At 40.6% G+C, this 25,103-nt stretch overlaps 1 long non-coding RNA gene across 1 annotated transcript in view; it reads right to left on the bottom strand.

The window, feature by feature from the left end:
- Positions 1-4,903: 4,903 nt before the first annotated feature.
- The window catches only part of LOC108299913, a 70,945-nt gene continuing 50,745 nt past the window's right edge, over positions 4,904-25,103 (bottom strand). Inside the window, exons 3-4 of the long non-coding RNA XR_005199046.1 lie at positions 7,906-8,008; positions 4,904-5,500 (exon numbers count right to left, since the gene is read on the bottom strand). This is a non-coding gene — a long non-coding RNA (uncharacterized LOC108299913). The remainder of the gene's footprint in view (positions 5,501-7,905; positions 8,009-25,103) is intronic.

Genomic DNA, 25,103 nt, shown 5'->3' with positions numbered 1-25,103 from the left:
TGGTTATGAAATGTGTGTCTGGATCAGAAAGGTGGATACAAAATGCCAAGCTTCAAAGATTTTGAAAAAATATATAAGGGAAATGGGTAGAAGAGTGAGATTATTCCCTTTGAAAGCTGCTACCCCAGCCTGATTCCTCTCCAGGTCCTGTTCCAGCTCCCTCATGACGTAATTCATCTCCCCCACTGGAATGCATTATGCTATCTTGAAAGACTCAGAGCTAATGGAATGCTGAGAAAATCAATTCCTTCTTATTATGCAGGGCTGCTGTTTGGTAAATGGAAAACAAATTCTTTTTCCTCCTAAGTAGGCAGATATAAGCCATGGGAGACACCCTGATTATAGCTTACTCCTGTCCTGCATGAGAGTCTATACACCATTACTGTGCTTAACATGCATTTTGTTCAAAGAGGTCAGGTGCGTATCCACTCACAACTCAGTAAGGAGACAGAACTTTTCTCTGCTTCCCCTGCCACCCTGAAGAGGGCACATATCATAATGCAATGCCTTTGGAAGACATATTCAATTGACATCTAATATCCATAATAATATCGACCACTTATTAAGCATTTACAATGTGCCAGGTATCATGCTTTAAAATTCCTCTTTTTTCTTTTTTTTTCCAAGACGGAGTCTCACTCTGTCGTCCAGGCTGGAGTGCAGTGGTGCCATCTCCACTCACTGCAACCTCTGCCTCCCAGGTTCAAGCCTCCTGAGTAGCTGGGATTACAGGTGTGTGCTACCATACCTGGCTAATTTTTGTATTTTTAGTAAAAATGTTGGTCAGGCTGGTCTAGAACTCCTGACCTCATGATCTGCTGGCCTTGGCCTCCCAAAGTGCTGGGATTACAGGTGTGAGACACTGCACCTGGCCAAAATATTCTTTCTTTTTTAAACAGTAACTTTATCAGGGAGATTCTATTTTTGTCCCCATTTTACAGTTGAGCAAACTGGTTGACATAAAAAGACCAAGGTCACTTTAAGTAGCAGAATCTGGATTTGAACTAATTTCTGTTTGATTCCAAAACTAGGACTTCTAAACACATTGTTCCATGATGATGATATGTCTCATAACTAGAACCAGGTGAAAGCTACAAGCAGTTTCAGGTTTAGTATAAGGCTCTCAGCTGAGACTGAGTGTATTAGTTCATTCTCACGCTGCTATAGAGAACTGCCTGAGTCTGGATAATTTACAAAGGAAAGAGGTTTAATTGACTTATAGTTCTGCTAGGCTGGGGAGGCCTCAGGAAAACTACAATCATGGTAGAAGGGGAAGCAAACATGTTCTTCACATGATAGCAGGAAGAAGTGCTAAGCAAAGGGGAAAAGCCCCTTAAAAAACCATCAGATCTTGTGAGAACTCACCCACTATCATGAGAACAGCAGCATGGGGGTAACCACCCCCATGACTCAATTACATCTCATCTGGTCCCTCCCATGACACATAGGGATTATGGGAACTACAATTCAAGATGAGATTTGGGTAGGGACAAAGCCAAACCATATCAATGAGAATACACAGCCTGTAAGACAATGAGCTCTCTGACATAGGAGATATTCAAAAAGAAATGGAAAGAACACTTCCCAGTATGGTAGGTTTCTTGCTCTGAGAAGAATGGTTGATCAAACCTGCTGCTTGTTGAAACTGATTGTTCACCAGGGAAACAGAGAAGATATTTTTGGTAAGAAAGTAGACATGTTCCACAAAGGTAGATTAGAAATGAGGGACAAAATGAAAAGATTCAGGCCATAATAAAGGAGGACTTCTTTTTTAAGTTTTCAAATTGACAAGTAAAAACTTTATATATTTATTTTGCACAACATGATGTTTTGAAATATGTATAAATTGTGGACTGGCTAAATTGAGCTAATTAACAAATGTACTACCTCCCATTTTTTGTGGTGAGAACACTTAAAATCTACTGTCAGGGGTTTTTAAGAATACAGGTATTCCCTGGAAATACTGCAGGTTCAAGTCCAGATCACTCTATTAAAGCAAATATCACAACAAAGTGAGTCATACAAATTTGTTATTTTCCCAGTGCACATAAAAATTATGTTTACACTATACATATATTATACTGTAGTCTAGTAAACGTGCGATAGCATTATGTCTAAAAAAGTGTATAGCTTAACTCAAAAATAATTTATTGCTAAAAACATGCTACCAATCATCTAAGCCTTTATTGAGTTGTAATCTTTTTGCTGGTGAAGTCTTGCTTCCATGTTAGTGGCTGATGATTGGATCAGGGTGGTAGTCGCTGAAGGCTGGGGTGGCTGTGGTAATTTCTTAAAATAAGACAACAATGATAGGCAGGTGTTGAACAATGAGAACACATGGACACAGCGAGGGGAGTACTACACACTGGGGTCTGTTGAGGGGAAATAGGGGAGGGACAGCAGGGGGTGAGGAGTTGGGGAGAGATAGCATGAGGAGAAATGCCAGATATAGGTGATGGGGAGGAAGGCAGCAAATCACACTGCCACGTGTGTACCTATGCAACAATCTTGCATGTTCTTCACATGTACCCCCAAACCTAAAATGCAGTAAAATAAAAAAAATAAAAAAAGACAACAATGAAGTTTGCCACGTCAGTGGACTCTTCATTTTATGAAAGATTTCTTTGTAGCATGTGATGCTGTTTGATAGCAATTTACCCACAGCAGAACTTCTTTCAAAATTGGAGTTAATGTTCTCAAATCCTGTTGCCGATGTATCAACTATGTTTATATAATATTTTAAACCCTTTGTTGTCACTGCAACAATGTTCACAGCATATTCACCAGGAGTATCCACTCACTACTCAGTAAGGAGACAGAACTTCTTTTCTTTGTTTCTTCTGCCACCCCTGAGAGGGCACATACCATCATGCAATGCCATTTGGAGAGACACAACATTTGGAGAGAATAAATGTTGTGTTAGCAGAAATCACTTTCTTTGCCCATCCATGAGAAGTAACTCCTCATCCATTAACATTTTATCAGGAGATTGCAGGAATTCAGACACATATTCAGGCTCCATCTTTAATTCCAGTTCTCTTAGTATTTCTACATCTGCAGTTACTTCCTCCACTGAAATCTTAAACACCTCAGAGTCATTCATGAGGGGAATCAACTTCTTCCAAACTCTTATTAATGTTGATATTTTGACTTCCTCCAATGAATCACAACTGTTCTTAATGGCATCTAGTACGGTGAATTCTTTCATGAAAGTTCTTAATTTACTTTGCCAAGAGCTATCAGAGGAATCACTATGTATGGCAGCTATAGTCTCACTAAAATTATTTCTTAAATAATAAGACTTGAAAGTCCAAACTACTTCTTGATTCTTGGGCTAGAGAATAAATGTCGTGTTAGAAGGCCTGAAAACAATGTTGATCATCTTGTACACTTCCCTAAGAGTTCTTGGGTGATCAGGTATATTGTTATTGAACATTAGTATTTTGAAAGAGATATTTTTTCTACACAGTAGGTTTCAATAGTGGGCTTAAAATATTTGGTAAACCACGTTGTAAACAGATGTGCCATCATCCAGGCTTTGCTGTTCCATTTATTGAGCACAGGCATAGTAGATTTAGCATGATTCTTAAGGATCCTAGGATTTTTGGAGTGGGAAATAAGCATTGGTGTCAATGGTACAGTCATCAGCTACATTAGTCCATAGCAAGAGAGTCAGCCTATCTTTTGAAACTTTGAAGGCAGGCATTGACTTCTCTCTAGCTATGAAAGTCCTTGATGGCATCTTTTTCCAATAGAAGTCTGTTTGTCTACATTAAAAATCTATTGTTTAGTGTAGCCAATTTTATCAATTATCTTAGCTTGATTTTTTTGATAACTTGCTGCAGCTTTTACATCAGCACTTCCTGTTTCACTGCACTGTTATATGGAGATGGCTTCTTTCCTTAAACTTTATAAACCAACCACTGCCAGCCTTCAACTTTCCTTCTGCACCTTTCTCACCACTTTTAGCCTTCATAAAATTGAGGAAACAGGATTTTGCTCTGGATTAGGCTTTGGCTTAAGGAAATGTTGTAGCTGTTTGATTTTCTATCCAGACCACTCAAATTTTCTCTATATCAACAGTAAGGTACTTGTTATTTCCTTCAAAAACTTTTCCTTTGCATTTACAAATTGACTAACTGGAGTAAGAGGCTTAGCTATTGACCCATCTCAGCCTTCAACATGCCTTCCTCATAAATATAATCACATTTTCTATATCCATTCACCCATTGATGGAGCCTTAGGTTGTTTTCACGTCTGGCTATTGTAAACAGCACTGCAGTTGACATGAGAGTGTAGATATCTTTTCAACATACTGATATCATGTCCTTTGAACATATCCCAGTAGTGGGATTGCTGAATCATATGGTAGTCCTTTTTTTTTTTGAGATGGAGTCTTGCTCTGTTGCCAGGCTGGAGTACAGTGGTGCGATCTCAGCTCACTGCAACCTCCACCTCCCAGGTCCAAGTGATTCTCCTGCCTCAGCCTCCCGAGTAGCTGGGAATACAAGTGCATGCCACCATGCCCAGCTAGCTTTTGTATTTTTTTTAGTAGAGACGGGGTTTCACCATGTTGGCCAGGATGGTCTCGATCTCTTGACCTCGTGATCCACCCACCTCTACCTCCCAAAGGGCTGGGATTACAGGCGTGAGCCACTGCTCTGGCCTGGTAGTCCTATTTTTAATTGTTTGAGGAACCTCTATACTGTTTTCCAAAACAGTTGTACCAGTATAAATTTTCACCAACAGCATACAATTATTTTTCTCCACATCCCACCAACATCTTTTGTCTTTGATAATAGCCATTCTAACAGGTATAAGGTGATAGCTCATTATGGTTTTAATTGGCATTTCTCTGATGATTAGTGATGTGGAGCATTTTTTCATATACCTGTTGGCCACTTGTATGTCTTCTTCTGAGAAATGTCTATTCAGGTCCTTTGCTCATTTTTTAAATCAGGTTGTTTTCTTGCTAGTGAGTTGTTTGGGCTCCTAATATACTTTGGATATTAATCCTTTATTAGATGGGTTTGCAATTTTCACCCACTCCATAGGTTGTCTCTTCACCCTGTTGATTCTTTCTTTTGCTGTGCAGAAGCTTTTTAGTTTGATGTAATCTGATTTGTCTATTTTCACTTGTGTTGCCTATGAGGAAGAACTTCTTTTAGCTAACATGTTATGGACTAGGCTCCATGAGGCTGGTCACAGGAAAGCTGGCGACAATGCATAGAGTTGCTTTTGCCTCTACCCTTACCCAAGACTTCATCATCTTTTACCTGGAATCTTGCTCGTTTCCTAACTGATCTCTCCTCCAGTCTTTCCCCAGCTTAGCGCATCCTCACACTGATCTGAGTTATCACCACCCAAACCAATCTCACCTCTCATTCTCTTACTTAAAGACCATTTCACTCCCATTGGCAAGGTGAGCTCCCAGGGAGGCAGAATGAGACAGAGACTAGCATGCAGGGTGTTCATTAGGGAGGGCTCTTAAGATTAATACCTGTAGAAGGGAGAGAAGGAAGCAGGACTAGACACACAGAAGTTGAGCTCCAAAGTCATCACAACAAAGCTTTAGCTAACCTCCTGGGGAGCTCTGGCTCTGAAGTTGGGATGTTCCTCTGGAGTTCTTCTGAATTGGGGTGAATTGACAGAGTATACTTCTGTGTAGACCAATGACTGGTTGCCCCAGGAAGCTAGTATGATCTTGGGATAGACAACTGAATGCATAAAAGAGAGATCCCAGAAGAGAATTGCAAGTAACGGCCATCTACCAGCAGCACTCCCTGCAGCCAGGAATATGCCATTCAGGACTGAAGGTCATTACATTCTTCTACACTGATAAAATACCACCCAACTCCTCTGCATATCATGCAAGGCCCTTCACAATCTAGCCCCTGCCATGTCTCCAACCCCATCTTTCTCCACTCCTTACTGCTTAACCCTGGTACATTAAGTTTCCCAGGGGATTCATAATTTGTACATACTATTCCCTCTTAATAGGATGCCCTTGCCTGCTGTATTAGTTTTTAATGGCTGCTGTAACAAATTACCGCAAACTTGGTGGCTTAAAACAATACATATTTATTCTGTTGCAGTCCTGGAGGTCAGAGTCCGAAATCAGTTTTACTGAGCTGAAATCAAGGTGGCAGCAAGGCTGTGCTCCCTCCACAAGCTGGAGGGAAGAATCTGTTTCCTTGCCTTTTCCAGCTTCTAGAGCCACATTCTTTGCATTCCTTGGCTCATGACTCCTTCCTCCATCTTTAAAGCCAACAGCAGCACAGCATCTTGCTCCACTGTCTCATCAACTTCTGCTTCTGCTGCTTCTGCTAAACCTACCTTTGTCTCTCCCTTATAAGAATATTTGTTACTGCATTTACGGTCCGGCTGGATAAAACAAAATAATCTTTCCATCTCAAGATAATTAGCTTAGTCATATCTGCTAAGTCTCTTTTGCCATATTATATAGTTTGGCTGTGTCCCTGCCCAAAATCTCATCTTGAACTGTAATAATCCCCACATGTCAAGGTCAGGACCAGGTGGACATAATTGAATCATGGCAGCAATTTCCCCCACAGTGTTCTCATGATAGTGAGTGAGTTCTCATGAGATCTGATGGTTTTATAAGGGGCTTCTTCCTTTGCTCAACTCTAATTCCTCGCTGTTGCCACCATGTGAAGAAAGATGCGTTTGCTTCCCCTTCTGCCACAATTGTAAGGTTTCCTGAGGTCTCCCCAGCCCTGTGAAATTATGAGTCAATTAAACTTCTTTTCTTTATAACTTACCCAGTCTTTGGTGTGCCCTTATAGCAGCATGAGAATGGACTAATACACCATATAACCCCAGGCTCCAGGGATTAGGACTTGATCTCTTTGGGAACCATCATTCACCTACCCCATCTGCCTTGCCCACTTACCTTTAAATCTCAGCTCAATTGTTAACTCGTGTGAAATTTTTCCTGACATTCCCAAGTGGGGAGAATCGACAGCCCTTTTTGTTTCCTAGCACTTTTCCATGTCTTTATTTATTAAATTCCCTGTTGTGCTGTACTTCATTTATAAAACATGAATTCATTCATTCATTGAGAAATTTCTATGTGCCCAGCCATTGTGGTTAATTTCTAGGGTTAGGGAAGTGAACAAATTGGACAAAAAGCCCTGCCCTTGTCTGACTTCTATTCCAATGAAGGGAGATACACAATTTTTAAGAGAAAAGAAAAACAAATAGTGTGTTAAAAAAACGTGCTGAGGGAAAAAATATATCAGGGTATGGGAGACTAGGCATGCAGCAGGGGAAGATGGAGGTAGTTGCAACTTAAAACAGGTGGTCAAGGAAGGTCTCGTTGAGATGGTGACATTCAGTAAAGTCTTAAAGGAGATTAGGATAGATATCTAGCAGAAGAGCCTTCTGGGTATAAAGAACTGCCAGTGCAAAGGCTCTGAGGTCAGAACATGGCTTAGGTATTCCAGTGACAGATAGGGGACCTCTTAGAGTTTTGAGCAAAGAATCGGTTTACCAGTGCTGTCCCAAGACTTGGGCCTGGACAAGATTGGTAAAGACTACAGGTGTTAAACGTAGGTGGGAAAATGATCACTCTATCAGCAGGTGAGGGAAGCCAGGAGGAAACTGATTCAGGTGGGGAAGAGAGAAAGTAATGAATCTAGTTTTAAAAATGTAGAACTGGAGATGAAGGTGGAACATCCTAGTGGAGAGGCCCAGATGAGGGCTGACAGAATTTTAGATTTGAAAGATCATCTGGTCTACCCCCTCATATTCAAGAAATATGAGCCTGCAGTGGTGGCCTCTCATTCTTACCCTGTTCTCCACCTGCTACCAAGTTTCTGCATCTTGCCATCCCTCCCTACTCCTAGGTTGCTTGCTTGTCCCTTCTCTACCTCCAGGACTTACCTCCAAGCCCAGCTCCTTTGGTAATGTTAACTGGCCCCGTCTCTCTATGATTTTATCCTCTTCAGGATTCCTCTGTCCTTTATGATCTGATATTTCACAATATCTAGGGAAAAGGTATGTAAGTTTTAATAGAGAAAAGTACAGAGAAAAGAATGCAAGTTTTGGAAGCAGACAGGATTAAAATCTCAGCTCAGCCACTTCCTAATATGTGATCTTAGGAATTCATTCATCCTCCCTGGGCCTTAGTTTCTTCATATTAAAATGTTCTTAAAGGACTGAAATGATAAGTCTACTTCATAGACCCATGTGAGTATCCAAAGAATAAGTCTACAAAGCACCTGGTATGTATTAGGCCCTCAGTAAATACTGATTCCTCCTTCTCAGACTGCTTGCCCCTTGTCCACAGTTCCACTCTCTGCAGTTGGCATTTTTATCCTTTTCCCTTTTCCCTTATTATATTTAGTTAATGTTTTATTTATAAATACACATTTGTAACACATTTTATTCCAGGCCACAGTAGCACAGATAAGAATGCAAGATTATGGGAAACCTTTTCTTGTAATTATCTACTTGAATATACAGAAAAATAACCTGTACAATTTTCCCTGTCAATTTTTAAAAACTTATTTGGATTTTTTTTTTTTTTTAAGACGGGGTTTCACCATGTTGGTCAGGCTGGTCTTGAACTCCCGACCTCAGGTGATCCGCCCGCCTTGGCTGGATTTGGTTTTTTTTTTTGAGTTGGATCCTTGCTCCTGTCGAGCAGGCTGGAGAGCAGTGGCACAATCTCTGCTCACTGCAACCTCCATCTTCCGGGTTCAAGTGATTCTCCTTACTCAGCCTCCCAAGTAGCTGGGACTACAGGCATGTGCCACCATGCCCAGCTAATTTTTGTATTTTTAGTAGAGATGGGGTTTCTCCATGTTGGTCAGTCTGGTATCAAACTCCCAACCTCAGGTGATCTGCCCACCCCAGCCTCCCAAAGTGCTGGGATTACAGGCATGAGCCACTGTGCATGGCCTTGGAGATTTTCAAACATAGTCCACAGTAGAAAAGAATAGCACACTGTACCTCCAAGTTCTTGTTACCCAGCTCCAATAACTGTCAACCTTAGCTAGTCTTGTTTTGTCTATCTGCTATCCTCAATTTTTATTTCTGGAGTATTTTAAAGCAAAATTTTAGACATCATATTATTCCACTCATAAGTAATTCAGTGGGTATCTCTAATATATATGGATTCATTTTAGTTTGCTAATGCTTCCATAACAAATGCCATAGGCTGGGTGGCTAAAGCAATAGACTTTTTTTTCCTCTCACTTTTAGAGGCTACAAGTCCAGATGAAGGTGCTGGCAGGGTAAGTATCTCCTGAGGCCTCTCTCCTTGGCTTGCAGATGGCCACATTTTCACTGTGTCCGCCACATAGCCTTTTCTTTATGCTAGTGCCCCACCCCATGGCTCTTATACCTATAAGGACAGCAGTCCTATTAGTTAGGACCCCACCCCATTCCTACTAGATTAGGTCCTCATTTACCCCAGTTACCTCTTTAAAGGTCCTTCTTCTTTTTTTTTTTTTTTTTTTTTTTTTTTTTTTTTTTTTTTTTTTTTTTTTTTTTTTTTTTGAGACGGAGTTTCGCTCTTGTTACCCAGGCTGGAGTGCAATGGCGTGATCTCGGCTCACCGCAACCTCCGCCTCCTGGGTCCAAGCAATTCTCCTGCCTCAGCCTCCTGAGTAGCTGGGACTACAGGCACGCACCACCATGCCTAGCTAATTTTTTGTAGTTTTAGTAGAGACGGGGTTTCACCGTGTTGACCAGGATGGTCTCGATCTCTTGACCTCGTGATCCACCCGCCTCGGCCTCCCAAAGTGCTGGGATTACAGGCTTGAGCCACCGCGCCCGGCCTTCTTCTAATACAGTCGCAATGGAGGTTGAGGCTTCAACATGTGAATTTTGGGGGCATACAGTGCAGTCCATAACTAAAAATATATGACCACAATACCATCATCGTGCTTATAATAATAATAATAATGGCATAATACTCTCCAGCATCCTGTCAATGTTCAAATTTTTCTGGTTATTCCCCAAACATTTCGTTACTAGTTGGTTCATTTACATTATAGTTCAAAAGATGGAGGGGTTTTTATGTTTTTGATTTTTTAAAAGAAATACAGATTCCTAAGCCCCACCCTGTTGGAGTTTTCACCTTGCTGCCTGTCAGCAGGCAGCCCCTATGGGGTCATGATATTTTTCACTGTTATTGCTACCCCAGTAGAAATTTCACTAGATTCTCATCAGAATTATGCCAACGTTGACAGACTTCCATCAAGAAAGTGTGTCTCTAGAACAAATGTCATTAGTAATGAAATTCACTGATCAATTTTTCATACAGCACAGTTTCCAGTTTTTACCATTTTATATATAGTTTATTGATGTTATTTTCATTGGCATCAATTATTACTATTATTATTTTTGAGACGAAGTTTTGCTCTGTTGTCCAGGCTGGAGTGCAGTGGTGCGATCTCGGCTCACTGCAACTTCTGCCTTCTAGGTTTAAGTGATTCTCCTGCCTCAGCCTCCCAAGTAGCTTGGAACATAGGCACCCACCACCACGCCTGGTTAATTTTTGTATTTTTTTTTTAGTAGAGACGGAGTTTCACCATGTTGACCAGGCTGGTCTTGAACTCCTCTCCTCAAGTGATCCGCCCCACTCAGCCTCCCAAAGTGCTGGGATTACAGGCATGAGCTACCATGCCCAGCCTCTTTTTTTTTTTTTTTTCAATACAGATGGAGTCTCACTCTATTGTCCAGGCTGGTTTTGAACTCCTAGCCTCAAGCAATCCTCCTGCCTCTGTTTAAATTTTACAACAAAATTTGATTCATTATCAAGTTTTTGTCCATGTCAAATTTTACCAATTATAACATCTGCCTTCATGGATTTTACTTCGTGGCCATTATTTCTACCAAACCCAATTTTTCTTGATCCTATTTGGATGTCTACATTTTGTCAAGAAGATTTGACTCTTCAGGCAATTTTCCATCTATAACCATTTTTTTCCTATATGTAATTTTAGCTGTTAATTTGTGTTGGTCATTTCCACCAATAATATTCATTATTAGTTTGATAAACGGCTGAGAGCTTGGATTTACTTCTTTACGTATTCGTGAAAAAATGTTATGTATCTAAGAGATAGCAAGGGAGATAAAGTGTGGGAATTAGAAAGTGACAAAAAGACACACGCGCAGAGGGAGATGGAGATGGATTGAGAAAGAAGCTGCAGCTGTCTTAGGATAATGTTTGCTAAGCTCTCTGAGGGGCCCCCAAAATACCTTGGAGGTCAAATGACAAGATTAAAACAACATGGTGGCTCCAATATGGTTGGTGAGAATGGACTGGACAAATAGTTTAGGACTTTAAGTCCTGGGAAGTTAAACACACAGCTGTCATCCTTCTACCCCTAACCCTTTTCGCTTTTATGGCTTTTTATTTCCTTCCTATTCCTATTCCCCTCTCTTCCTGTCTCCTTCTATTGCCCATAAAATACCCTCAGGAGAGGTGACCTTACATTTGGGTTTAATCAGTGCCTAGCACAGTGCCCTGCATGCAATGAATGTTTGATAATTCTTTGTTGACTAGTTTATTTTAAAGCATCATCCTTATGAGTTAAACTCCCATAAGCTAGGCCACTGTTAACAAATCAAAACACATCGAACTCGATCTACCACTTCCTGGGGGGGTAAGTGGGTGGATGGAGACAGATTCAGCAATTCTGAACTGTTGGGAGGCCTCTCAATCTGTCTGCAGAATTGAAGCTTGAAAAGTTTTATTTTTTGCCCACGTTCCCTAGCAAATGCCTGCTGCACACCCACACACTTAGCCAGCAAGAAAAAAAGAAGAGCTGCTGGAAGAATTATTCCTGTGGGACCAATAATCATAGGAGCAGCGTCCCCAAAGCTTTCCATCCAGTCTGAGCTCCCAGTTCCTCGAGTCCAGCCTCACAGTCATCTGGGACTGAAGCCAAGGAGGAGGGAGGCTTTGATAGAAGGGCTAGAAATGGTAGCCCCTCCTGGGAGAGTGAGGCCTGGGTGGGAGTTGAGGGCGGCACTGGTGAAGGAAGCAAAGACTCAGCCGAGCTGAGAGAGAGAGAGAAGAGTAGATCAGAAGGGGAACACAAAGCTAAGTTTTTGGCTAATGTTTTAAATGGCTTGGAATGGCAGCAGCCTGAACTTAACCATGTGATTGCAATGTTAAAACCTGAGGATTAGGCCAGGTAGCTCATGCCTGTAATCCCACCACTTTGGGAGGCTGAGGCGGGCAGATCACAAGGTCAGGAGTTCGAGACCAGGCTGGCCAATATGGTGAAACGCATCTCTACTAACATGACAAAAATTAGCTGGGCATGGTGGTACACACCTGTAGTCCCAGTTACTCAGGAGGCTGAGGTAGAAGAATTGCTTGAACGTGGGAGATGGAGGTTGCAGTGAGCCAAAATTGTGCCACTGCACTCTAGCCTGGGCAACAGAGTGACACTCTGTCAAAAAAAACCAAAAAACAAAAAACAAAAAAAAAAACCAGAAAAACCCCCCTGAGGATTAGAAAAAAAAGAAACAGAGGGAGCAAGAGAAGGATGCCGGCTGGCCGTCAAGAAAATAGGAAAAACGAGAAAGAAGGGCTAGACTCATGTTTCTCAAACTTAGCTGCAAGTTGGAACCACCTAGGGAGCTTTAAAACACTGAAGCCTGGGCCTGCCACCAGACTGATTTAATTGACCTGGGGTGAGTTTTGAGTGTCAAAATTTTTCAGAAGCTCCCCAGGGGGTCTACTGTGCAGCCAGGGCAGAAAGCAGCTGGGCTTGCTCATTGAAGATGGAAAAGGAAAGGAAACATGATCTCCCTGTGTCTTCTGTGACCCAGCAGTGCAGGAGAGAGGGACCTTGGGCCTGCCTACTCCCTGGTATCCCTGTGACAAGTTGTTGTGGCTCCATGAAAAGAACTCGGTATGTGCATCTCAAGGCCTGAGTTCTCGTTTCAGATTGGCCACTAGCCACTGTGTGACCTAGAGGGCACAGGATACAGAAGACCTGAGCTCACTAACTCACTGAGTTGTGGGCTGGTCATTTCCTCTCCCTGCCTTCGGTTCTCTCATGAAAACTGAGGGTGTTGATCTCCAGCTCTAAAACATTCCAAATCTCTACTTTCATTAAAATAGCCCAGTCACTTTAGTTCAACAGATTTTTTTTCATGAATTATTCAAAGTTAGGAGTTGAATGTTGAAAATAACATGTTTGCAGTGTCCTCATTAGGAAGCGTTTAGCTGTGAATCTCCTTTCTTCCACTATATTTACAAAGCCTGACTTCTGCAAAGTTTCGGGGATGAACACAGTCAGTCACAAAGTCTCTAGAGAATGCCACGTGGAAATAAAGTAAATAATAAACAACCACCTGATAAACAGAGATGGTATAATAAAGTGAGGAGGAGGGAGTATCTGTGGATGCTCAGAAGAGCTCCCCAGCTTTCCATGAGCCGCTCAGCCTTGCTGGCTTCAGTGTCAGTCCTGTTCGTGAACATCTACTGGAAGCCTATTTTGTAGAAGGGGAATGAGACAAATAACTCTTGCCCCTAATAAGCCCAATCTGGGAGGCTGAGGCAGACACATAAACAACCAATGATGAGAGAGAATATGAATAAGAGGGAGACTGTGGTATAGGCTTTTCATTTCTGTCTTTCTCTTTGACTTTTAACCATCAAACAGGAAATTCAAAATAAGCAGAAGTTGGGCCTGAATGATGACACCCTTCAGAGGGGCCCAGAGAGTCTGTCATCACACATCCAGACAACACAGGGCTTTGGTGTAACTGCTTCTAGAGATAGGATTGTGAAGGTAAGGAAATAAAAACAGTGATTTGTATATAATTTGTTATAAGGTTATAAATATATTGTAACACTGGAGGAAAGATAGTTGTGAGTTGTGTTTTTTTTTTAAGAGACGGGGTCTCACTGTGTTGCTCAGGCTGGTCTCAAACTTCTGGTCTCAAGTTATCTCTTACCTCAGCCTCCCAAAGGGCTAGGATTACAGGCATGAGCCACTGCACCCAGTCTAGGAAAGGTATTTCTAAAGAACCAAAGTGACAGCAGATTCATTTAGTTAATTTTCAGAATCCTTCTCTTATATTACTGTTTCATGATTAAACAACAGCCACCCAGGGCAACTGAGGAAGTTCTACCTGGTGACTATGCTCATGCTTCTCACTGCAAGAATCAGAAGACAATAATATCTGGGAATTTTCACAGTATGTGTCAAGGAGGTAAGGAATTTAAAATGCTAAGACATTTGTGATTCCACTTTGCTTTGCATTGGAAAAGATGGTTGTAAGCTGTTAAAATGTAAACCAGTAATTCCCAAACTCTAGCGTTCATCTGAATCACATGCAAAGCTTGCTTAAAACACTGATTGCTGGCCTCACTCCCAGGGTTTCTGATTCAGCAGGTCTGGGGTAAGGCCAGAGAATTTGCATTTCTAACAAGTTCCCAGGTGATGCTGATGCTGCTGGTCAGGGACCAAGTTTTGTGAACCACTGACATTAACGCATAATTTTGCTATTCAAAGTGCTGTTCAAAGTAGCAAATAAAGTGCATTCAAGGACTCTCGGTATTGTGCTCCTTCTGCTCTATGTATTATTCCTCTGTCTATTCATGTTCTGCCTTTCTAGTTCTCTAACTCATAGCACTGATCTGTGGCTAATCAGCTGTAGAGAAATGGGTCCCTTCCTAGACACCATCATCTTAAATTATCATTAGTGCATAGGCACTACGGTAAAATCTGAAACTTGGCTCATCAGTGTAGGTTCATTTTTTTCCCTCTAGTTTCTTCTACAGCAAATGTCATGATTTTAAAGAATATTCCCCAGCCTAAGGTCCTATGATTTTATGAAGTATTGATTTTAAGCAGCACTGTCTACTTGTTTGAAAGGAGGAGGAAAATCACTTTTTTAGAGTATCCACCTACCTACACAGGTACTCAGTCTCATTTAATTTTCCCATAGCCATTTGAGTTGATGCCATTTTAGAGATAGAGACACAGAAGTCCAGAGAGTTTAGGTAACCAGGCAGGATTTGAACTCTGAGCATCCTTGTTCTTCCCAGGACACTGCAGGATTTTCTGCTGGGAGCACAAAGAGAAAATAATGTTGGGGAACGCTTCCTCCCATGGAGTGTTCCTCTGCTTCCAAACACCACTGACACTCCCAAGAGGGAGGCTTTGGCACTAGGCCCCCTTGTTTACAGATCTGGAATCCCACATACACAAAAAGTGAATGCAGAACCAAGAGGGAGGGCCAAGGGCTAGGTCAAGCCTGGATGGCACAGCTGTCAACACAGCAAAAATACAGGGAAAGGCAAAGACATTTCAAAAAATACAATCAGCCATTTTCTTCTTGCTAGTACCAGCAGCTTTTGACGCTCTGCTTTAATAGGCTTTTATTTTCCTTAAAAAAAATATTCTTCTATTTATAGCTCTCCTAATGACAAGGTCAGAATGTTCAATGGGATGATAGGAGGAAACCTCTCCGTGACACACACAGGTCTTGCCAGTCTTAGAATCCAGTAATTCAAAATCACAGGCTCAAGTGACACTCAAGTAGGAAAAAGGATCTCTTACCCAAATCTGACCATTAGTGAGAAGAAAATGATAACTATCAGCTACCACTTACTGAGGGTTCCTTAGGGACCATCATAAGCAGTGTTTAAATTATTTGCAGAGTTAGAAAGCCTGGCCCAGTAGGCCTCACAGACTGCTGGAAGCTAAACCAGTTTACTTCTTGGAGAACAAACGTGAAAATTATGAGCAGAGGTTACTAAAGAGGTATGTAAATGACTGCCTACACTGGGAAGGAATCTGCATAATAGCCAATGTGTGCACTACAAAGTTTTGAGGGGAAGGAAATGGCAGCAATCTGGACTTTCATGTGCTTGTGAATCGCCCTGGGATTTTGCAGATTCAGCTTCAGGAGGCCTGGGCCGGGGTTGAGATTCTGCATTTCTAAGAGCTCCCAGGTGTGCCAATGTTGCTAGCCCACATACCACACTAAAAGTAGCAACAAGCTGGAAAACTTTACACGTAGAATCTTGAGTGGTTTTAAGGAAATCAATTTCCAGATCCTCAAAGCCTATTTGTACTCTTTCCTAAAATCTAAGAGACAGTGAGGTCAAGCTGTAGATTCTTTTACAAGGGATTTCTTCCCACTTTACAGAAGAAAGGCCCTTCTCTCTTCCACCCTAAATCTTACAGTGGCATGTTGTTGCCTCAGGGTGAAAAAACCCCTAGGTTTCTAAGCAAAGGAGCAATTTGAGATATTGGTATGAGAAAAAAAAAAAACAACTTTTTATCTGAGGGATGTGAACCCCTCTAAATTATCAGGCCCAGAGAAGCATTGAAGATATAAAAGTAGTCATGTCTCACTCCTCCTTGAGCTAGATAATTACCTCTTGAAGCCATTTGCTGTGCGGGCTCCAGACTAATGCCAAGTAGCCATAAAGCGCCATACATTCTATAGTTCAACAATGTATAGCCAATCACTAACAAATGTTATTTCTGTAAACCAATTAGGATTCCTGAAGAATTCAGGAACAAATCACTCTCTTGATTTATTCCTTTTTTTCTTTAAAAACTTGAGCCTCTCCTGTGTTCCCCCAGGGCACCCTCCAAGGCAATCTGGAAGTGTGTCCTGGGCTGCAGTCTTCAGCCCTGGCCCAAATAAACTCTCTATAGTAATTTTGCTTAGCTTCTTCCTTTTAGGTCTACTGTTATTATTGTTGAGAAAGTGACTAACTCTAAATAACTGGTTGCAAATATTTTCACAAGTCAACTGATATTGAGTCATTGCTGTCAACAAAGTTGCAAGAGATATGAATTATATAATATCAGCTGTTTAAAAATAATTTTAAGAGAATAATCACTAAATAATTTCTGCTTTTTAACTCGAAAAGAATTCAATCATTAAATGACATTTATTTTTATTTTTTGGAGACAGAGTCTTGTTCTTTCACCCAGGCTGGAGTGCAGTGGCACCAACTCAGCTCACTGCAACCTCCAACCCCTGAGTTCAAGCCATTCTCCATGCCTCAGCCTCCCAAGTAGCTGGGATTACAGGCGCCTGCCACCATGCCCAGCTAACTTTTATATTTTTAGTGGAGAAGAGATGTTTTAACACTTAGAGCTTTATAGACTGTATATACTTGCTCGTTGTTACAGAGAAATATGACACAACGTATGTTTCATAGGATAAAGTTCTGTAAGGTAAAGGAATGGAAATACAAATCCAAGGAGAAGAAAACATGTTGTAAAATTTAAGAAGAGCTTGTTCTGCTACTTCTAAAAAGATGATAATATCACTTGGTATATAGATTCCATTAGAAACATTTCTTAAATGATATACAAAATGTCAATACATTAAGAAGAGCTTGTATTTTTTTAAAAGGATGAATATATATCAAACACTATACTACATAGATTCCGTTGGAAACATTTTTAAAATATCAGGGGCTTGTTTTAAAATGTCAATACTTGTTATAACAGGGAATTTCTTTACAATTGCTTAAACTTATAATAAAAAATTTTAGATGTCAGCATAAAAAACTGTGAGCAATGCATAGCTTTTCAGATTTCCTTTAGAGGTCCACAAGCAAAACATAAATGTTTGAAGACCTCAGGTCTGAAAGCTTTTCCTCTGTCTTCCAAGACACATCAGGGCACAGAGTCATCAGGACCGTGATGAAGCTGCTGTTACCTCTCAGCAGGCAGAGCTAACCACCTGTGACCTCGTGCCCCAAACTCTGCTAGAGACCTGACTCCAATCTCACACCATTATCCTGCAATGTGATTAGCTCCGCCTTTTCTTTTTGTCACCTCTAGCCCCTGGCATAAAGGGCAAACTCAACGAATGCTGGAGGAAAGATAAAGGATGGATAGATGAATGAATACATAGATATCTGCATGCATGCACAAAGAGATTCCAGACTTTGTAGCCAGCTATTCTGAGTTATTCTGAGCAAAAACACTTACTCTGAGGGTTAAACAACAAGCTCTTCAAGAACCTGACTCCATGGTTTCTCTATATATAACTACATTTCACCAGATTATCACCACCTGATGTTCACATCATACAGTACAGGGTATATACCTGTGATATAGTTTGGATATTTGTTCCCACCCAAATCTCATGTTGGATTGTAATCCCCAGTGCTGAAGGTGAGGCCTGGTGGGAGTTGTCTCTGTCATGGGGGCAGATTCCTCATGGCTTGGTGCTGTCCTGGGATCATGAGTGAGTTTTCACGAGATCTGGTTGTTGTAAAGTGTGGCATCTCCCCTCCCTGCCATTCTCTCTTGTTCCTGTCATTGCCATGTGGAGTGCCTGCTCCCACTTCACCTTCTGTCATGAGTAAAACTCCCTGAGGCCTTCCCAGAAGCCGAGGAGATGCCAGTACCAAGCTTCTCATACAACCTGTGAACCATAAGCCAATTAAACTTTGTTTCTTTTTTTTGTGTGTGTGGGGGTGTGGGGAAAACAGAGTCTCACTCTGTCACCCAGGCTGGAGTGCAGTGATGTGATCTCAGCTTACTGCAACCTCCACGTACCAGGCTCAAGTGATTTTCCTGCCTCAGCATCCCAAGTAGCTGGGCTTACAGGTACATGACACCATGCCCAGCTAATTTTTGAATTTTTAGTAGAGACAGGGTTTCACTATGTTGGTCAGACAGGTCTCGAACTCTTGGCCTCAAGCGATCTGCCCGCCTCAGCCTCCCAAAGTGCCGAGATTACAGGCATCAGCCACCGCCCCCAGACATATATCTTGTTTCTTTATAAATTACATAGCCTCAAGTATTTATTTATAGCAACACAAGAATGGCCTAATACAATCTGGCTTGGAAGAGTCGATGTCACGGCAGAACATTTCCCTCAGCCTTCAGAAGGATATCTTCTATTTGGTTATCTTGATTTTATAGATCAGTATTTTATTTGTTTGCTTCTTAAGTGATTGATTCTATCCTTATTATAGGTTATTTTTTTAAATTTCCTTTTTTCTGTTTTTGTTTTTGGTAGAGGAAAGAAGAAGGAATGAGAAAGGGTTATAGAGAAGATAAAAGTGAATATTGGGCTGGTATCTCCAAAAGATATTGCTTCTTTGGGTTATTACATATATAGCCACTCATTCTAGTCATCTTCTCATCGCTCATCTCCATTTTTCTTCCTCATTTCATACTTAGAAAAATGTATAAAATGTATAAGGTATTAACAATAACAATATGAACCCCTCTAGATATATACAAGAAAGAAAATGTTATCAGCTCTTTTGAAATTCCCTCTATGCCCCTCCTCTATGTCATTGTCCTGCCTTTCCTTCTCCCAAAAGTAATTTTGCTTTATCATCCCATTACTTTTACCACACACCTTAAACAATAAATGGTTCCATTTTACCTGTCTTTATACTTCATATAAATGTTACATTGTATATATTTCCTGTAAGGATTTTTTTCACCTGGCATTTTGTTTGAAAGATGCATTCATATTGATACACATAGCTGAAGTTCATTCACTTTCAGTGCAGCAAAGTATTCATTGAACAAATATAGCAAAAATTATCCATTCTCCTATCAATAGTCATTTAAATTGTTTCTTATTGGTTACTGCAAAAAAGTTATTATGATCATTTTTGTACATAGCTCAGGTTGCACATGTGCAAGAGTTGGTCTAAGGGGTTTGTGTGCATGCATGCATTTGTGCATACACACACACATCCCTAGGAATTGCTGGCTCATGGAACATTTTATGTCTATACTCAACTTGCCTACACAATGCCAAATTATTTTCAAAAGTGGTTGAAATAATTTGTACTCCCACCAATAGTGTATAAAGTTTCTGTTATTCCACAGCTTCACCAACAGTTTTTTAAAAATACCGTATCAATTTGGCACAAGTGGCTCAAGCTTGTAATCCCAGCACTTTGGGAGATTGAGGCCAACGGATCACCGGAGGTCAGGGGTTCAAGACCAGCCTGGCCAACATGGTGAAACCCCGTCTCTACTGAAAATACAAAAATTAGCTGAGCATGGCATTACATGCTGTAATTCCACCTACTAGCGAGGCTGAAACAGGAGAATCACTTGAACCCGGGAGATAGAGGCTACAGTGAGCTGAGATCACACCACTGCACTTCAGCCTGGGTGACAAAGGGAGATTCCATGTCAAGAAAGGAAAAAAAATTATCAATTTTGGGGCTATAAAGTAGTCTCTTATTCTGGTTTAATGTGCATTTTTCTTATTATAAATGAACTTCAGCCTGTTTGCCTATTGTTCATTGGACATCCTTGGTTCTCTTCTGTGCAATGCCCTTTGTATATTTTTTCTACTGATTTTTTCTTATTGATTTTTAATATATTTGTTGTGCGTGATGCATGCATGTGTTACAAAATGCATCTATGTGTCATGTATAAAAATATATATTATAAGCTGAGTACGGTGACTCATGCCTATAATCCCAGCACTTTGGGAGGCCAAGGCGGGTGGATCACCTGAGGTCAGAAGTTCGAGACCAGTCTGGCCAACATAGTGAAACCCTGTCTCTACTAAAAATACAAAAAAGATTTAGCCAAGTGCGGTGGCAGGCGCCTGTAATTCCAGCTACTTGGGAGGCTGAGGCAGGAGAATCACTTGAACCCAGGAGGTGGAGGTTGCAGTGTGCCAAGATCATGCCACTGCACTCCAGCCTGGGTGCATAAATATACAAATAAATATATATATTTATATAATAAAAAATATTTTTTTCTGGATAAAATTCCTTTGTTATATGTTTTGCAAATTTCTTCTCCCAGATCATAGCCCATCTTTCACATTCTTTCTGCCAGCTTTCAATAAACACCAGTTCTTGATTTCAGTAAAGTTTGACAATACTTTCCTTCATGTTTTGCACTTTTTGTTCTTTGTTTAGGAAATTATTTTCTACACTGAGGTCTGACATATATTCTTCTGTATTTTCTTCTAAAAGTTTTGAAGTTTTGCTTTTCACACTCAAATTATTTGATTTACCTAGAATTAATTATTGGTAAAGTGTGAGGTAGGACCAATTTTTTTTCATATGGACATCTGATTTTCTTTACATCAGTGACTGAATGCGCCATCTTTCTCCACCAATCTGCAATGCCAGAACCATTGCATATAAAGTTCCCATCCATGGATGGGGCTGCTTCTGGGAATCTATTCTCCTCCACTGGTTTAATTTTTTTTTCAGCCCTCTTTCCTACAGTTTCTTTCCAATTATGCTTCAATCAATGTATGGAAGTAATACCTTTATTCTTATGTTGGCTTAGAGTTTTTAAGGATATCTGGTAACTCTATATCTACCTCATATCATTTAAGTAAAGTAATCAAACAGGATATACAAAGTGTTTAGTAAAGTGCCTGGCACAGACTAGCCTCAATACACTGTAATTATCATTATCATAACAGTGTTCATAATTTACTAGCTTTAACATTACAGAAGCTAGATCCCTCAAAATAAATTATTTAAGCATCTTCAGGAAGGAGCCAGCCATGTAGCATAAATTGCCTGCTTTATTCAGCAAAACTAATTAAAAGAAAAGAGGAGTTAAGTAATAAAAAATATGTGTACATCATAAGGAAAAATATGAAATGGCCAGGAAGAGTAGAGGTTTCTATGTTCAAATGATATTTGCTAGAAAGGAGAAGTACTCTCTCACTTGTTTATCTTGCTTATTTTTATCAGGGAGGAAGAACAATGACTTAGAATTGACAGGAGACTGATTTTTATAAAATGCTCCTAGACTCTATGGCAAATAGGAAAAGGGAAAATGAGCAACTTGTACTCCCAAGTGCTACAAGTTAGTGTGTACTGAAAGGGAGACCTGCCTGAATTTCAATTAAGGTGAAGAACATTTTACTGCGTACCAGGAACATTTTAAAGCATTTTAGGTGCATCATGTCATTTCATCTTTGTCAACAAATATCTTTACTTTATACATGAAGAAACTAAAACAGAGTTACACAACCAGTAAGTGGGAGTCTGCCAAGCTCCAAGCCCACACTGTTAAGTTTGTGTTATACTGGAAGCTTATATGATAAGCACAGACAATTGGTCTTATCATAGAATATCTAATTTCTACTATCTAATTTCAAGAACACTTATGGAATGGCCACAATGTAAGCACCTCACTACTCATTGTGACCCCAAATTAAAACTGAGTCAGTTCCTGCCCTTGAGTTGTGCACAATCTTAAAATGTACTCAAGAGTTATCTATTTCTCCACTTCAGCTGGTACATTCTAGACCAAGGCACCATCATTCCTCATGCACAACTCTACAAACAGCCACTCCTGACAGGTTTCCTTGCTGTATTCCTGCCCTGCTCCCATTCATTTTCCATACAACAAACAACATGATCTTGTGAAAATACCATTTTGATCATGCCACACACCTGTTAAAATTCACCAGTGAATTTTCATGGCACTTAGAGTAAAAGCCTATCCTCTCACCATGACCTGGAAAGCCCCACAAGATCTAGTCCCTGTCTGTCTCCAACTTTCCTTTCTGCTCCATTACCCTCATCCTCCAGCCACACAGGCCACTTCTCCAGTCCTCAGGCCTCCAGGCTCCCTTCTTCCAGGGAAGCTGATCCCACTCTTCCCATTCTTTGGATATTAGCTTAAATGTCACCTCCTCAGGGGAGGCTTTTCCAACCACCTGTTTCAGTAGGGTCCACTTACCCAACCCACTTTTCCATGTCAGCACATTCTGGGTTTCCTTACAGCACTGTCAACATTTTATATATTAATACATTTGTTTGTTTATTTTCTGTCTTCCTCACTGGAATGTAAACTCCTTGAGGACAAAAACATGTTCACCTAATCACACTATTTTATGTCCTACTTACCTCTGTGCCTGCATACAGTGGGTGCTGAATAAATATTTGTTGAACGAATCAATCAATCAACCAAGTGGGGGAAAGAGTCAACAAACAATTACAACACAGGAGTCAACCATAATGGTTACCATTTCTCTAATGCCCTCAATGAGCCATGCAATGTACCACACATTTAAATTTTTCATTTATTTATTTATTTAAGACAGAGTCTCACTCCATCACTCAGGCTGGAGTACAGCAGCATGACCTTGGCTCACTGTAACCTCTCCCACTTGGGTTCAAGTAATTCTTGTGCCTCGGCCTCCCCAGGAGGTGGAATTACAGCATGTACCACCACGCTCAGCTAATTTTTGTATTTTTAGTAGAGATGGGGTTTTGCCATGTTGGCCAGGCTGGTCTTGAACTCCAAACTTCAAGTGATCCACTCACCTCTGCCTCCCAAAGTTTGGGACTACAGGCATGAGCCACTGTGCCTGGCCGAAATTTTTATTTATTGAGTTCCTATAATGTTCCAAAAGCTTTGCTAGGTCTTAGAAGTATCATCTGTTGTTTCCACAACAACTCTGCAAAGAAAATACCATCATTCTCATTATTACAGATGAGTGCTCTGAGGCCCAGAGAAGTAATGCGATTTATAAAAGGCTACTCGACCAGAAAGTGGCAAAGCCAAGATGCAAACAGAGCAACCTTACTACAAAGACCACATTTTTGACCTGTATCACATTGTCTCTCTAAAATTTGGTAACTTACAAAATACATTGGCTAAGATCAAATCCTTGCATCTCCATCTTGCTATTCTAACCAGCAAATAAAGAACCAGCTATAACCAGGGGATATTCAAAGTGCTCTAGAACACCCTACATGCACTTAATGAAATATAATCACATGTTAGTGTGTTTATGTATATGAAGCATTTGGTGTTGTGCCAAACAGAAGACAAATGGTTACTACACTCAACAGGTGGTTACTATAATGAGAGATACATGCTCAAGGTGGTCAACGGCAAGAACTTTGCAGCCAGGCTAAATCTGAATTTGAATCCTGGTCTCTCCAACTTACTAATTACATGACCTTGGGTAAATTGCCTCACATCTTCAGGCCTCAATTTCTTTGTAAGTTTGCTGTAAGAATGAAATACATTTTAAATGCATTTAATTAATTAAACTCACACATGATAAACACCAATAATCAAGAATTTTCATTGCCATTAGTTATTGAAGTATATCATATAAGGCATGATTAAATCCCCTTGGTGCAGCTGCCTACTATGCTACCTGATGTTAGTACCTCTGTATTTCTGGGGTCACACAAAGCATTGTGGTCAATGACACCAATTGTCAATGACACCAATGGCCAATCTATGATGTCATTGAACTCAACCACACCCTCCACTAGAGAGAGCTCCAAGGGACAGTTATTCAAGTTAGCCCTGGAGAACACCACCAACATTTTATTCACTTGAAGCCTTGTCTCTCATTTGTCTAAGATCCATGCAGATGTAGTTCAGTCCAAGTCCTCTTGTCTAACAAAATTGAGAAATGTAGTTTGTCAACAGAATTTTTTTTTTTTCTTGAGACAGAATCTTGCTTTGTTGCCAGGCTGGAGTGCAGTGGCATGATCTCGGCTCACTGCAACCTCCACCTCCCAGGTTCAAGCAATTCCCCTGTCTCAGCATCCTGAGTAGCTGGGACTACAGGTGCACGCCACCATGTCCAGCTAATTTTTTGCATTTTAGTAGAGACAGGGTTTCACCATGTTGGCCAGGATAGTCTCGATCCCCTGACCTTGTGATCCGCCTACCTTGGCCTCCCAAAGTGCTGGGATCACAGGCATGAGCCACCATGCCTGGCCTGTCAACAGAATTTTAAAAACTACATTTAAAAAAAGATAATTGGAAAAAATGAGGAAATCATTAAAAAAGAATGTATTTAACATTTTAGTCTGCAGCATTTAACTGTACCTTAATTGCCAATTTTTAAATATAGTGCTAAGGCCTTTTCTTTAAAACTGACCTCATTTCTCTTACATAAAGCCCACCCATAAGGTATTATCTACAATTTCCAGTTATCGAAATTCTTTAAAGTGGATCAAGAATATAAAGACCCTTGTGAAACAACTTGAGAGCAGAATTCTTCCAAATTTTTACAATTCTTGAACGATCACCTTTGTCTCGCTTACATATTATTCAATACCAACTTCATTTTATATATGTATTTATTTTTTGAGGCAGGGTCTCACTCCATCACCCAGGCTGGAGTGCAGTACC

The sequence above is a fragment of the Cebus imitator genome, unplaced genomic scaffold, assembly GCF_001604975.1.
Source record: "Cebus imitator isolate Cc_AM_T3 unplaced genomic scaffold, Cebus_imitator-1.0 Scaffold24, whole genome shotgun sequence".
NCBI lineage: Eukaryota > Metazoa > Chordata > Mammalia > Primates > Cebidae > Cebus > Cebus imitator.
This window is presented reverse-complemented; position numbering and strand designations above follow the sequence as displayed.